The 16,278-nt window shown below is 35.8% G+C and overlaps 1 protein-coding gene across 14 annotated transcripts in view; it reads right to left on the reverse strand.

The window, feature by feature from the left end:
* Positions 1-16,278, reverse strand: part of mtss2b (MTSS I-BAR domain containing 2b) — a 196,974-nt gene that overhangs the window by 133,699 nt on the left and 46,997 nt on the right. The window lies entirely within an intron of this gene.

The following is a 16,278-nucleotide window of genomic DNA, read 5'->3' on the forward strand; positions in this document are numbered from 1 at the left end:
AGTCATTAAAAGTAATCCAAAGACATTTTCTTTATTAAATGTGTAACTGATTTTGCTACATGCATTTGAACAGACAACTGCATTTTTGTCATGTTATGTGTAATCAATAACAGACTGCAATTTAATCCCAGTACTATATGACAAACAGACAGACAGACATACAGACAGACAGACAAGATAGATAGATAGATAGATAGATAGATAGATAGATAGATAGATAGATAGATAGATAGATAGATAGATAGATAGATAGATAGATAGATAGATAGATAGATAGATAGATAGATAGATAGATAGATAGACACAGACAGACAGACAGACAGACAGACAGACAGACAAGATAGATAGATAGATAGATAGACACAGACAGACAGACAGACAGACAGACAGACAGACAGACAGACAGATAGACAGATAGATAGATAGATAGATAGATAGATAGATAGATAGATAGATAGATAGATAGATAGATAGATAGATAGATAGATAATCTATATATTATATAATAACACTCTTGAGATTTTATGTTTTTGCCATTGTGTTGTGATGAAGGAAAAGCTATCTTGTTCTCCTGTCACAGTGGAAAGGAGCAAAACAAGCTCTTTTCCAAATGTTCAAATTCAAGGTCATCCTGAGTGACCTTTGCCTTTAAAACCGGGTGTCATATTTACAGAAGCAGCTCTAAGGTCTCTCCCTCCTCAGTCTTCAGAGATTTCTCTCACATTACTTCTCTGGCTTTGCTCAGCAGTTTGCATTATGTGAAATCACCATTCATCGTCAACACTACTTCCAGTTTTTGACTAAGTGTTAACAATAATATGTTTATTGGCACTTCGTATAATTGTAAGAAACAATCTTGTTCGGAACATAGAGTATACAGAAATGTACATTTCTTCACTCAAAACATTTTCTTCCTTCACCTTGCGCTCTCTGTCTGCGCTAATCTTCACAGTCTGTGCCTAACAAGGCTCCTCTTCATTTCATTCATTACTCAGCAAGACTATATATATATATATATATAAATAAAAGTAACTGAAAAGTACAAATACCTTTTAAAGAAGTACAGCCCAGTAACAGCTTTTTATTTCTGAGAGTGAATCTGATGTCCTTCAATATCTCTATTCTTGGCCTCGCACAATGTTCAAGGACCTAGCAGTTGCTGGAACTTGTTTTTCATGTTAGTTATGATGTAAATCTCCAGATATCTACAGTGTGAGAGAAGAAAAACAGTAGTGGTGGTAGTAGTAGGAAGTAGGTACAGAAAATTAAACAGAAATGAATTGCAGTTTGTTATTGTTTTGTTTTCGTTTTTTTTTTTTTTCTTTTAAATGAAATTATTCTTAAAATGTGTCATGAGTTATTTTTAAGTCTTATATCAAAGTATATTAGTCAAAGCATTCATTACTAAATTGTATTTTTTTTACTAGTCATGAAATAGACAGATTAGACAGACTTTATACGTCATTCATTTCTGTTTTTTTTTATGACTAGTCTAATTTTGGCCTATTCTTAGACATCGATTAGATTTTCATTGGCAGCCCAAATTTAGCCTTGTTTGAGAAAGATGAGTATGTTTAAATGTCTATCAGACATCTATTAGATATCTTTAAAAAAATGCTTGCCTTGGTGTTTTGTTAAAAAAAAAATCACAGTAAATTTACAAAAATGTTGAAAACCAAATATTGATTATTTTCTGGAACACCACATACTTACCTGCACCAGCACATACAGATATGCGTTTAGACTAACAACATTTTTCATCTACACAGAATGGGTAACACAAAGCTTTAATATAGCCTCAACCAAATTCCAAGTGCATTACATCAGATTCATTTCAAGTGGAACATAAACCCTCCAAACCCCCATTCTTTGGGTCTTTACACTATTAATACTTTAAATGGAGAGAGAGAATAACTAAGAAAAAAACTAAATTCAATTCGTCAAACTATTTCTGGGAAACATTTCAAAGTTTCAAAGCCAAAGAAAACCACTGTCTCATTTTCTGGGGTCTTTTATGCAGTCTAGTCTTTCAAATACAGGTCAAACACTTTTTTTCAGTGTTATAATGGCATACAATAAAATGTATGCAACATCCCATTCTTGCTAAATGATACATCTACTTCAGAGAAACATTGTTGTTTTGTGCACTAGCCAGTCGTAAGGGGTTATTAAGCACCACCACAAACAACCGCAGGGCATTGTGACAACTTTTGCTCTCTTTTCCACTCAAAACGAGCTGTGTTTACTTTTGAATTCTTGCTTTATGACGATTCATGAGGGCTCTATTAAAGTTATCAAGTTTAAAGGCAACAAATGTCTCAGCCAAAGATACTTTGCCCAAAAATGAACCAGTATGCAAGAATACTCATATAAAGCAAGTCTCTAATGAATGACTGTTGGTGCGACATGATGAAGTCGGCAATTTCAGTCTGATATTAAATAAACATTGTTGTTTTCACATTGAAAAGTGACTGAAAGCTGAAATATCATCCCTCCCATTTGCTAGTTCAGTTAGGATGTTGTAAGAATTGTATTAAAATGCTTCCGAGCAAAGACTTGTGAAAAAGATTCAATCAAGATTCAAAAGATTGTGTGTCAGCAGTCTAATTCAATTCATCTATAGCGCTTTTACAAAGTAGATTGTGCCAAAGCAGCTTAACATAGAAGTTCTAGTAATTGAAACTGTGTCAGTTCAGTTTTTAGAGTTCAGATTAGTTCAGTTCAGTGTGGTTTAATATTCACTGCTGAAACTCCAAACAACCGTCAATGCACAGCTCCACAGGTCCCAAACCAAGCAAGCCAGTGGTGGAATTGGCCAGGAACAAACCAGGCTTAAGCACAAACATTTCTCCTCAGGGCAAACTTCCTGTGCAGACCTGCAGTCTAAGCGCCAGAGGCTGGAGAACATTGGACGTCCATCGTGAAGAACTGCAGGTGTGGGTAGGTCACCGGCAGGTGATCATACTAGCCTACTGGATCAATGCGAAGACTCGTCTGTCACTGTGGTGTTTTTAGGAATCAGTCTCATGCTCTCTGCTTCTCCATGACTGCCGCAGCGTTCACTCAGGATACAGCCTGGTCCAGGATCATGGAAAAATTGGCATCATTTCTTCGCATTAATGACGCTGCATATTCTCTAGAGGCATCAGGATGAGTAGCCCCAGGTGGCAATAGAGGATATACAGTAAATATATACGTTTAGAAACATACTAGAATTTACAGTCAAACTCCAGACTGAGAATCGTGTTCACTATTAACTAAGAATATTATCTCAATAAGCTTCTACATTGAGACTTAAGCTTCTACATTGAGAGTAAGATATATAGCTGTTGTAAAGTTATTTTTGCTACTGTAATGATATGTGCTGCAGCAAAATATTTTTTGTTACACCGTTTTACAAAAATAGTATGTAAACACAGTAATAAGTATAAATTATTGTGAATATTTTTTCTTAAATATTTGACTACTGTGCATTTATGAATGGAAATATGGTAAAATCACACCTTTAATAGAACAGTCTGCTCTCTGGGAAAACATTTAAAATGAGAAACGTACATTTAAATTAACTACTGATAATATTTTTCCAAAATATGTTATACTGTATAAAACAATGAAAAATCCATTAAAATATATATCAGGAAAACAGCTGTAGTAGATTTGTCAGGGAACTAGAGAAGTACGTTTTACACATATTGAGATGATTGAAATTTAAACCAAAAACAAACTTTACTTAGCTTTTTAAATGTGACCAAACTCCACATGTATTAGCAAAGGTCTACTTTGCTCTAGAAACATACATATACTGGGAACAATACATTGACAATTAGTTCAAATATGTGTCATTTTACAAGTTATACACAAATTTGAAGAAGCATTACTAACCAAATGTGATGATTGAATAATTTAAAAATATGTCTGACTTCTGGTGTTTAACTGGCAAGGTGGCAAACTGACTTAATGGTGCATATTTCGCCACCTGTTGGATTGGAAGTATGGGGCGCAACTTAAAGGATGCTAGTCCAGCATACGTTTTTAAGTTGAGTCGACAAACACTCTATTACAGACTAGTAAAAGTTGCCAGGTTAAGTTAAATGACCAACTTTGTTGTTTAAACTTACAAAATCATGTTGAAAAAAACTAAAATGCAGAATCAATTTAACCGTGAAGGTCTCAAGCTGCACTTTTTGTCTTACCTTGGCTTTCTTAATTTAACTTTTTTTTGTAAAACCCCTCATTTGTCCAGACTACATGAAACAAGTAAACAACGAACCCAAAATAAAGACCCGTTCACACCAATAACGATAATTACTTGCATCCACACTACAGTAAGCAATAGCTTTTTTGCTTGTTCGCTGCAGTTTCAAAGCATACAGCGCTGCCTTTTTCCATCTGTGTATTTCACAAAGATGGAATGCAAGTTCATTGATATTCATAAGCATTCTGTCTGTCTGAATCACATTTAAGAGTAAAAGTAAAAAGCCCCAGAACTGTTGGATTGTACAGCAGTGTTCTTAGTACATCATTTGTTGAAGAAAATTCAGCAAATTTACCTGCATATTTTATTTCAAAACAAAATCTCTAGACAACAAACTTGCAGATGTCAGCATGCAAACTAAAGTGTCCAGCATTGAGAAAAACAACCTCAGGTTCCTGACAAACTCATATCGTTTTATTGGTTGTGTAAATATTTCTTCATTTAAATGATGGAAATCAATAAAACTAAATAAATCTTTCATTAGCATGTTTCTGAATTACCCCTACTTACCCATCTTAGCCCATAAACTAGGTCAGAATGAGTCATACAACCCACTCTCACTCTCTCTTTAGCTCCTGCTAGACAGTACAGATCCGCCCACAGCTCTTCAAGTCTATCACACTCCTTTGACTAAATGGATGATTTTCCAGAGGAGATTTGACCAACAGCCAACAGTAAACCAAGCAATGCCCCTCCGGGCAGCTTGACGTCAGTCTTCTAATTCTTCAGCATCTTTATGGGCAAACTGTTACATCCATATGAATCATCATATGGACACATCAAACTATGAGGCATCTTCACAGATTTAAGAAATAAAAGCTTCTTTCATTTGACTGCGCAGACCACTAAGCGCAGCATAATTGTGTTTTCCATCTCTCCCTATACATTTAATCTGTTTTGGTTTATATGATCTTTCTGAAAGGCCACATCTCAGCACAGTGACAGATGGAGATTTCCATAAAGTAGTGGTGTAGTGGGTAACTAAGAGGTCTCTTGAATAAGGCTCATTAGACTCCTGGGTTTCTGGTAACAAATCTAGCGTGCCAGTCTTCAAGAACAGAGCGAAGAAGAGAAGGCTGGGGGTTTGGTTTCTGAATGTGTTTCTCACCCTCTGGATGCACTGCAAACCTCATAAGACTTGAATAAATGGCACTCTGGCAACAGTTTATCTGAAATCATGCCCTTTAGATTGCCTCAGTATTTGCCTGATTTAATTAACAAACAATATTTTTGAATGAGTATGCAGCTTATATTTCCTTTAACGAGAGCACACAACCTTTATTTCACATTTTTGTGGCATAAATGAAATACAGAGTGTAGAAGTTGACCATACTGGCAATAATTACATTTTGAATATGCTTACATTGATTTTTATAAAAGTAAAAAATAAATAATGTTATTATTTGTAATGATACAAAGCTCAATGAGCCCTATCATACACCTAAGATGTGTTTTGTACGATTTGTTGGTATTTTCAGACCAGTGCAACCCTAATTTTCACGTTTTGCATCACATTGTTTAAACAGCAAATCCATCTGCGCTGCTTTGTGGACTTAGGGGTGTGTCTGTCTAGAAAGGAGATCTGTTAAGGCGCATTGTTGGAGCATTGCTATTTTGAACTGACCATACCACTGACCAGCTGAAAGCAGGTCTAAAGTCCAACGCAGAGCACGCAGTGCAAACACTTATACATTGCTTAATACGACAGGATTCACAGCAGTACACAAATATCTTTACATATGTAAAGATTAAAACATTAAAATGCTACAATAATTATGTATAATGCTTTTGTATAATGTTTTTATTAGCAGCAGCATTATTTATTATTTGCATATTTATATTTGTTTTGATAAAAACAAGTTTAGATTTGTTCACCTGTCAGGTTTTGAAGACGTAGGCGTCATCATATGGGGCACAAGTATAGGACATTTGTTTGGATATAAAGTTTTTGACCACCAGTCGTTATTATTGTTCATTCATTCAGTTTGCTGGAAATTAGAACTGAATTTAGAAGTAGTTTTAGTTTTAAAAACTAATCTTTGCGCTTAATGAACGAAATTAAATTTGTAAGCTAATGGATGTCTTCAGTGAAGAGCGTACAACACCATTTCCTGCACGAAAGTAAAGGAGTAAAGTAAAGAGTACAAGTAAAGTAAAGAGAAAATAAAGAGGCAGAATGGAGAAGGCTCGTTCATCATCCGCGCGCTGCAGATGGTCTGTTTAACTGTTTTCTCGCTAGTGAAGCTCTCAGTTTTTCCACTTACAAAGTCTGCCATGTAAATAGCAAACGCACCATGGCGCAACACAACTGACATTTAAAGGGAAAAGGGGATGAGACTCAGATTGGTTTAATAGACGTTATGCTCGAAACACACCCATAACTCATTAAGAGAATAAGCACAACCCTGTTAGACCATGCACCAGGGCGCAGAGCATAATTTCTGTCCTTAAAATAGCAAAATGGATTCGAACATGCTCTTACTGCTTTTGAACCATGTGCTTTAGACTTTCCGCCTAGATCGTTAAAATAGATTCCAATGTGACAACAAGAACAATGTGTGCTAGACTTAACAAAAGTCTAGTCGTGTTTCTGATCAAAAATTACATTAATGGGAAACAAAACTTATGGTTTATATCTATAAATTAGATACAGTAAGATGAACAAAAAAAAAAAGCTTAAAGCATTGGATGATGAAACTGTAAAACAAGAAGTGTTCAATTTCCCTTCGACTTAGTCCCTTTATTCATCAGGGCTCGCCACAGCGGAATAAACCATCATCACTTATCTAGCGAACCAAAACACTTATCCAGCACATGTTTTACACAGTGGATGCCCTTCCTTGCCACAACCCAGTACTGGGAAACACCCATACACTCTCAAATTGACACTTATACAGTACTGACAATTTATTTTATTAAATTCACCTATAGGGCATGTGTTTGGACTGTGGTGGGAATCCAGAGCACCTAGAGGAAACCCACGCCAACACGGGGTGAACATGCAAACTCCACACAGAAAAGACAACTGACCAGCAACCTTCTTGTGGTGAGTTGACAGTGCTAACCACTGAGCTAGTTATTACATGATAATTGTAATAATTTATTAGTAAAAGCTCATTTGTTTTGTCTTTGCCATGATATAATACAAAAAATTTACTATAGTTATTTGGCAACTACAAAAATTAATAAACTAAAAATTAACAGATATTTTTCATACTAAATCAGTGATATCATTTGTGAATTTGGCAATTAAAGAGTTAAAATCCTGTAATTTTCTAAACACTTTAGTAGTTAACTAACAAATTTATGCAGAAGAAATTGAAAGGAAATATTAATCTGATGCATTTTACACAATTTAATTTAGTGGATGTTTTCGAGGTTCATGCCATGACCTAATACTTAAATACTAGTATAGCTTGAGGTGCAATTTTAAGTTTTAATTATGTTAATTAGGTTAACTAGGCAAGTCACTGGCCAACTTTTTTTCAAATAAATATTTTATAAATAATAATATAAATTATAATCATTAGACAATATTGACCTTGGCAGTTATATATGTTCAGGCATATCCAAAAAAAAAAAAAAAAAAAAAAAACAAGATGGTGAAAATGCTCTGCAAAGATCACTTGACAAATATGTGTGTGTTAACTTAAATATTATACTATTTGAAAAATAAATTGTTGTTTCATTTTATACATTACATTATTTTATTTTATTTTTTTAATGAAAAGCAACATGAGCACAAGCTGCTGTCAAAACAGAAGTGAGCCAGCATAATTGAATAACAGGCGATCTGTCAATTCCATACTACCATAATGTACTTACAATAACAAGAAACGAGGCAAAGTTTTTTTTGTTTTTTTTTTTGTCACAGCTCACAGCTAATTCCCCCACCAGACACAACAACAGCAGAGTATAATGCAGTGAACTGTACAACAGTGTCTTTGATGACTTATTCATGTGACCGTGCCGGCTTACATCACTTATAAAGACTCAAGAAAGAGGTGCAATTCAAAATATTCACAGTAAAGTCCGAGAGTAAAGACTGATTAGTGCTCAATCCACAGCATATCTGTTGTGCAAATGTGTATTTATAACAGAAATCATCTGCATCTGGTGAGTCTGTTTATTTAGGCCTGTAAAATGCATTTTAGTATCCTGAAAATGTTTTATATTGAAAATTTAACATAGTTTAGAAGTACATTTTACTCACTGAACAGAAGTACATTTTATTCACTGAGGCCATCTTCCAGCCTAAACCACGGCGAATGAAGTTCTGCACAAGACTTTGGCCAGCGGAGAAATTAAAATGGTCGTGCCCAACTGAGTCTGGTTCTCTCAAGGTTTTTTTTCTTCACTCCCATCAGGTGAAGTTTTTTTTCCCTCTCCGCTGTCGCCACTGCCTCGCATGGTTCAGGATTGGTAGAGCTACGCATCGATGAATTGGCTCTTCAGTGTTTGAACTCTCAGTAATGATTAAATCACACTGAACTTAGCTAAACTGAACTGAACTGAACTTAAACACTAAAACCTGAACCACACTGTTCCAGTTACTATGACCATTTATGTGAAGCTGCTTTGACACAATCTACATTGTAAAAGCGCTATACAAATAAAGCTGAATTGAATTGAATTGAATACATTTGATTAATAATTTAGTAGAAACAGAATAACAAAATTTTTTAATTTGTGTCCACGACTTTTGTCAGATTTTATGGCTTTAGTTTTTACATTGTGGCCTTTCACTCTGCCCTCTCCTATTAGTATATTGTTTTATATCTATCTATCGATCTATCGGTTCGTTCGTTTGTTCATTCGTTCGTTCCTTCCTTCCTTCCTTTTTTCCTTCCTTTCTTCCTTCCGTCCGTCCGTCCGTTCATTCGCTCGCTCGTTACATACATAGTTACAGGGCTTAACATTAACCCCGCCAACCGGCCAAATGCCTGGTAGATTTCAGAGGTGGCGGGTAAGACAGACACTCCCTCTAGCCATTTTGGCAGGTTGAAAATAATTTCCCAGATAATAAATTTTAAAAGCAGAGTTAGAAAATGAGGATGGTCCCATATGCATGAAAAGGCGATCATAGAACTGAGAAGCAACACGACTGACAAAAATAATTGTTCGCGCGAGCAATAAAAAGCAGGTGAATACCGAATGAGAAGATAATCCCTCGCACAGCTGAGGTGATGCACACAACTGTATAAAACGTGTGCACGCTCCTGTTTCCTTGCGTGAAGCAACTGTGCTTAGAAACACATCTGATGTAATCAGTTCTCTTTTAAATAGACTAGACAAAAAGTGATGAACATGAACCCACAGTCTTGCTGCTTTCAAGAGTTCCAGATTTGTCTTTTTGCGGTTGCTTTCGCTTTAACCATTCTCCGAACAGATTATTTATAGGTCTAATGTTAACCGTGTGTGTGTGTGTGTGTGTGTGTGTGTGTGTGTGTGTGTGTGTGTGTGTGTGTGTGTGTGTGTGTGTGTGTGTGTGTGAACAATCTTTCATCACACAGACAGTGCTTTTTTACCTGCTTTCTTTTGCGTTAATATGGTTCATTTATATTTTTTTACAATAACATTGCTTTAATGGGAGATTAACTTCCCATTTATGTGTAATTACCTGGGACCTTTAGCAAGGACAGATTACTGTGCATATATTTTGTTAAATAAAAAGTATAGTATGCAGCTAAATTTTGCTTGTTTTGAAACATTTGAAATTTGTGGCTAAGAAATATTTGATTGTTTTGGTGTGGTCAGAAATAAAGTTGGTAAATTCTTCATCTTGAGCTCTGAAAATTATGTGAAATAAAAACTAATTGTAATATTATGAAACCATGACCCATTTGCTCATGATTATTGAGCAAGCTCATACACGACACACAAAAAGTGAAATGAATGAGGAGGCATGTAGAGATAACGCAAAATCTAAGTAATTTTAGCATGTCAAAGTCATATTTATGTGTGTAATATATATTTTCCCAACAATAAAATTGTGGCTAGTGAAAATGGCAAATGATGTTGGAAAACTAGTAGCCACAGTGGCTGGTGATCAAAAAAGTTAGTGTCAAGCCCTGCATGTGTATGTACTATATGTATGTTATATTATATGCCGTGTATTGTATTCTTTCATTTTGTATTATATTGTATATATTGTTATAATGTTTATTAAACAATCAATTTAAAATATTTTAATCAATTATTGTTTGGCATGTACATTTTAAACACACCATATAAATGCCAGAGTTACTGAAAAGTTTTATTCAGCAAGTATTAAATAAGTATAAAAATTTAATGTAAAGACAATTTCAATCACTTATGTTTAGCTCCATCGGGGTTGCCACAGTGTAATGAACCGCCAGTTTCTCTGGTATATGTTTTACACAGTGTATGCCACAGCCACAACCCAGCACTGAGTGTGTAAAGACATTCATTCAGCCTTTTTTGCTGTTTGTTTGTTTCCATTAAATTAATCAATTCTAATCATGAAATAAATGTTTCATGGTTCTTAACAAACTATCAAGTTTCTGGTACAGTGAAAACACAAATTATTGCACTAATTCAGCATATTAGTATGATTTCTAAAGGATCATGTGACACTGAAGACAATGTTGCTGAAAATTCAGCCTTAAATGAATGACATGGTCACACTTTACAATAGGGTTCATTAGTTTATGCATGTACTAAAATGAACTAATTATGAACAATAATTGTACAGCAGTTATTAATCATAGTTCATCATTTACTAATGCATAATTAACATCTAAATATGTGCTTGTTTACATTAGTTAATGCACTGGAATTACAACAAACAACAAACAACAACAAACAACAAACAACTGTATTTGCATTTACTAATATTAACAAACATAACAAAATACTGTAGTCAATGTATTGTTCATTGTGTGTTCATGTTAAATGCATTAACTAACATTAAAGAGCCTCTGTTATGCATTAAAATGGTTATATTTTGGTTTTGGGGGTCTCCACCAACAGGCAAGGTCAAAAAACACTTTCATAATATGCATTTATTTTTACTTATTTATCCCAACGACTCCCATAAGATTCGTTCAGCGATTCATTTGTTCCCAAACCTTTCCATTGCACGATGCTATTCTGTACTGATTGGTTCGATGACCCAGTCTGTTGCAATTGGCTGACTGCGTTCAACATGAGACAGAGAGAAACACTTACCACAGCTTATCAACATTGTTGAAGTAGTCAGTGTGCAGAGTGTGCCCAATGCAGGAGTGCATTAAAGCAATGCAGTTAAACACCAGCATATTGCTCTATTCTTAACCATGAAACACATTCAGTATAAATCCACACAGCGGCAAAATTGAAAGTATTTTGAAACTTGACCACCGTACACGTGTAGGAACAGCTGACGGTGGCCACAGCATTGCAAAAGGCAGTGGATCACGAGCTCACAAATGCATCTAAATCCGTAAAAAAAGCGGTGCCTTTTCAACGTGGCTTTAGACCCAACACGAGAATATAAAGTGTTAACCAGATACACAAGCTGTTACAAGTAACAAAAAAACTATTAAATACATCATTTGCTAGAGCTAGAGAAAACAAGGAGGCAACCAATTTAATCACACTTAAGTTACATACACTTGTGAAATGGACGAAGAAATTGATCCATGAACTGTGTACTGTAAAGTTCCAGTCAAGCTTTGATAAAGTCCCAAACATCAATAGTCTTTTCTGATCCTTCCTTGAACAAACGGCCGATGAATCCCCCGTTGTAAGCGTGTAGATTACTGCAGCACTTGTCAGAAAAATTGAAGGGAACACAGCACATGGCTGGGGCTATAATGCTGAGGTATTTTTGTGAAAATAATCTTCAACCACTGACAATTCACAGCCTGATCCTTGGGTAGGAAAAATAACATTAACTTTCCATCACACATCATAGAACATCATCTTCACAACATAATTCAACCGGGATCTGCTTCAGTGTTTGTCTTCTTCCTCTTTGTCTTTCTACAGTATTTGTGGGACAGGGGGTTTCATTTTTCCCGGGTCTGTGCGCACAAAAAATGAGTGGGGCTTAAGTTCCATACTGACATCACGCCAACACAGCTAAAGATTCGTTACAGTGGTGATTCATTCAAACCACTATGAGACGACTCTTTATAGATGAATATAGCTTTAAACACAGCGCACTTTCAGGTTTAAGCTGGATATTTTACTACACTTAGAGCTGTTACACACCGCATGGAAGGTCATTTTCAAAAACCCATAATAGGGGCTCTTTAACTAATACAACCTCAATGTTAAGTGTTACCAATTATATTTTAACATCTTAAAACCAAAAACTAGTATTATTGTTTTCACTGTATTTCTGATCAAACATTTGCTACCATCATAAAAAATAAATAAATAAATAAATTTTAAAAATCCCCAAACTGGGTTTTGAATGGTAAAGTGAATGCCACTTATATGACTACAACACCCGGAAACCTGTTGTCATCATTTTCATAATTTAAAGCTTTTTTTAAGGATATGATGTCACAAGTGAGGTCAGCACATGCAATATGAGTCTTAGAAGGAAGAACAGATTTCCTCCACACAGGGGTCCTCTCTCTCACACACAGACACACACACCTGTGAAAAGACACGAGGAAACAGGAAGAAAAGTCACCTTCATCCTTTATATTCCCTCTGGGTAAAGCAGCAGCACTCTCTTCCCCTTTCTTTTCCTCCTTTCAAACATTTCTCTCGGCACGAACATCACTCCAGTGCTCCCACCCTCCTTTCACTTCTGCAAACCCCCATAACACGTTCCTCTTTTCATCCTCTCCCATCCGAACATCTTTGAGATGGCATAAATGCGTCATGGAGCGTGTTTGGGGGTGAGGATGGAGATGCAGTGCCAATCTGCATGCATAATTCCCTGTTATATCAGCTGAGCAGATGGGCCAGATCCTGTCCCTGGTGATTGACCTATCTAAAGCGTTGTGGGTATTTTTTTTTTATCACTCCTTCTCTTTCATCTGTCATCTATTTGTCATCCCTCTTATATCTGGAGATTTGTGCTTATATGTATACACTGTAAAAAAAATAAAAAAAAAAACTGCAGTGATTTCAACTGTAAAAACATGGTTAAAAGTAAGTTCCATTAATATATACATTGAATAAATTGAGATTTCTTTTTCAGAACACTTTTTTTAATAGCTTTTTAGGTTTTTTGTCATCAGTGATGTACATTACAGTTTTATGATACATCTTATTTTGATAACGATCATTGCATTACTTTAATTTTGCATTAATTCATGACTTTCTTATCACCAAGTGTTTATGGTTGTGTTTTTATGTGTGTAACAAAACTATGATGTTTCGATGCTAACACTATAGATTAATAAAATATAGCCGTTTACCGTGAAACTTTATAATTTCCTTTACAGTTTCTACTGTATTTTTATGGTAAAATTTTGGAAACTGCTAGTTTTTTTTGAACGGTTGCGGTTGAATGCTTGATTCTAATTGGTTGACGAACACAAGTGAACAGCTAAAGCAGTTCAATGAACGTTTGGCTAAATTCTCCATCTCCATTATATATACAAGGGATGCCATGGTTCTCAGTATAATATTGAACAATTCGGTACGACCTCCACGGTTCAATATGCACTTGTGAATTGCAGTTTTCTCAGTTTAGCGTTTAAATAATTTATGTGCCTTTTATATCTTCCCGAATTGACTGTGTGTATCTCTAAGTCCATGAGCTGAGATGAGGAAACTTCTCCCCACGAGTAAATATCCAATCACTATGCTCTAAAGTTAGGGGGTGCTTAACCATCATTCCACACTTTAACATGGCGAGCGGCAGTGAAGTAAGGCTGAGGCAACAGTACAAGGATGCGCCAGTGAAGTGAGGCAACAGTACGAGGAAGCGTCGGCTTCTATAAAATCTGCTGTGTGATGACATTTCGGTTTTGCCGATAAGTATAATGCTAATAAAAGAAAAATTGGTGAACAAAAAATAACTGTGTGCAAGCATTGTTTTACATGTATAACCATGACAGCACATCTGCAGTGCCATCACTCAGCAATATCACTGTCTGAAAGCAAAATAGCAGAGAAGGTAATAAAGTCCTCCAAATAGCAACAATCCCTCGCTGAATCTTTCCAGAAAACATACCCTACTGGTTCCGAGAGACACATAAAAATACCAAAGGCAGTGCGGGTGTTTATGGCTAAAGATTTGCAGCTGTTTTCGACGATTGGAGATGTGGGCTTTTGTCATCTTATAAAAGCACTCAATCCGCGTTACAGACTACAGTCTCGCATTTTTTTAGCACAGAGAAAATTACAATGGTTTGTTTATTTAAGTACAAATATGTTTATTTGAAATTGCCTATTAATCTTTATTAACTTCATATGTATGTTTTTTTTCGGAATGTAGGAATGTATGTGTTCCCCAGTTTGTACATATTGGCTACCAGCAGCTGTGAGATTTCATTGTTATTTTATTTTTATATACAATACACTAGGAACTAGTGTACTTTTCTAGGCTTTTAAGTAAAACAAAAGGAGTATTGCAATAAATTGTTTTTATGTTTTTCTCCTTAATCTCTTACTGTTCCTATTGCCTGTAGAATAAAATAAAAAAAACACGTGTCAAGCCATGAGAACCGAACCGAAAACGGTGTTAAAAAAACGAGGTATGTATTGAACCGTGGGCTAACTGTATTGTTGTATCCCTAATATATAGTCACTTCCTGAAGGGGTGGTCCACTACGATATCATATGTTATACTTTAGTGGATGTGTAATGTAGCTGTGTGAACATAAACAACATCTCTGAATGTAAGACGCTCAAAGTTTAATGCAAAGGGAGACATTGGCTTTTACAGAGTTAGTTTAGCAAAGCCTACAAAGAACAAAGTTTGGGGACTACAAAAAAATACATCCAGGCAAGTGAGATCACAAACGATTCAGGCTACGCTCATAAACCACTCACATACACCCTGTGTCAAAATCTCCACTCTAGTAGTTTTAATCTTTGTATACCCAAAGTTGTAACTTCATTTAGTCGCTAATCTTTTCAGTTTTTCTGCTGCTGATGCTTGGAATCCTCTGCAGCAGACCTTAAAGCTCAACACTTTTATTCCACTATCATCCTTTAAAAATTCAATCCAATGACTAGTACAAGATCCTTTGTTGTTTCAAATGGAGGCACGCAGCTTGTGCAGGCAAACAAGCAGAGTTTACATTGGCTGTTTCTCAATTCCAAGAACGCAGAGACCGGACTTGTGTTCTTGTGGAGACCGGTCTTGCCAGGTGTCCTCAGAAGAACGAACTCAGGAGACCGCGAGAGCAGAGAACGCATCCTTTGAGAATTGAGATGCTGAGTTCTTCCTGATGGTCACATGACCTTCACGTGTTTTAAATGGTAAATTATTTAAACATTACAGCCTTCATACAACGATTTATTGTTTTTCCCCTTTTCAAAATATATACTTTGCATAAAAACATTATAAATCTATGTTGCACAATATAAATAAAACTGATTTTAATACGAATTTCAGCAAACAAACACCCTTAATGTGTTTATTCCTTTATTAAGATGTCTATGTTAATGTTTACTTTCACCGTTTAATTTAAGGGAAACTCCTGAGGTAAATAAGTGATATCTCTGAACTTTAATAATAAATCTAAATAAAATGCAGCGCTTTCCACCTCAAGCCGCAATGACTTCTGGGACTTCCAGAGCGAGTTCGGTGCTCAAGTCTGCATAGTTGCGTCCTCGATATCAAGATCACATCCGGGAAGTTTCACGCGTCCTCCGTACTTGCGGTCTTGAGTATTGGAACTGAACTTAGGCAGCTGATGATGACGTTTCACGAGAACACGAGGACGCAAGACCGCTGAAGAACGCATATTGAGAAACAGCCATTGTTTTCCAGATGCACCTAATTTAAAGCATCTTAAATTTTGCAGCTTCCCCAATCAACCATGAGTCATGTGACTACTGCTAACCAATGAGCTTCATACTCTGTATGCAATATACACATTTCA

This window comes from Danio rerio, chromosome 7, assembly GCF_052040795.2.
Source record: "Danio rerio strain M-AB ecotype USA chromosome 7, GRCz13ab, whole genome shotgun sequence".
Taxonomy (NCBI): domain Eukaryota; kingdom Metazoa; phylum Chordata; class Actinopteri; order Cypriniformes; family Danionidae; genus Danio; species Danio rerio.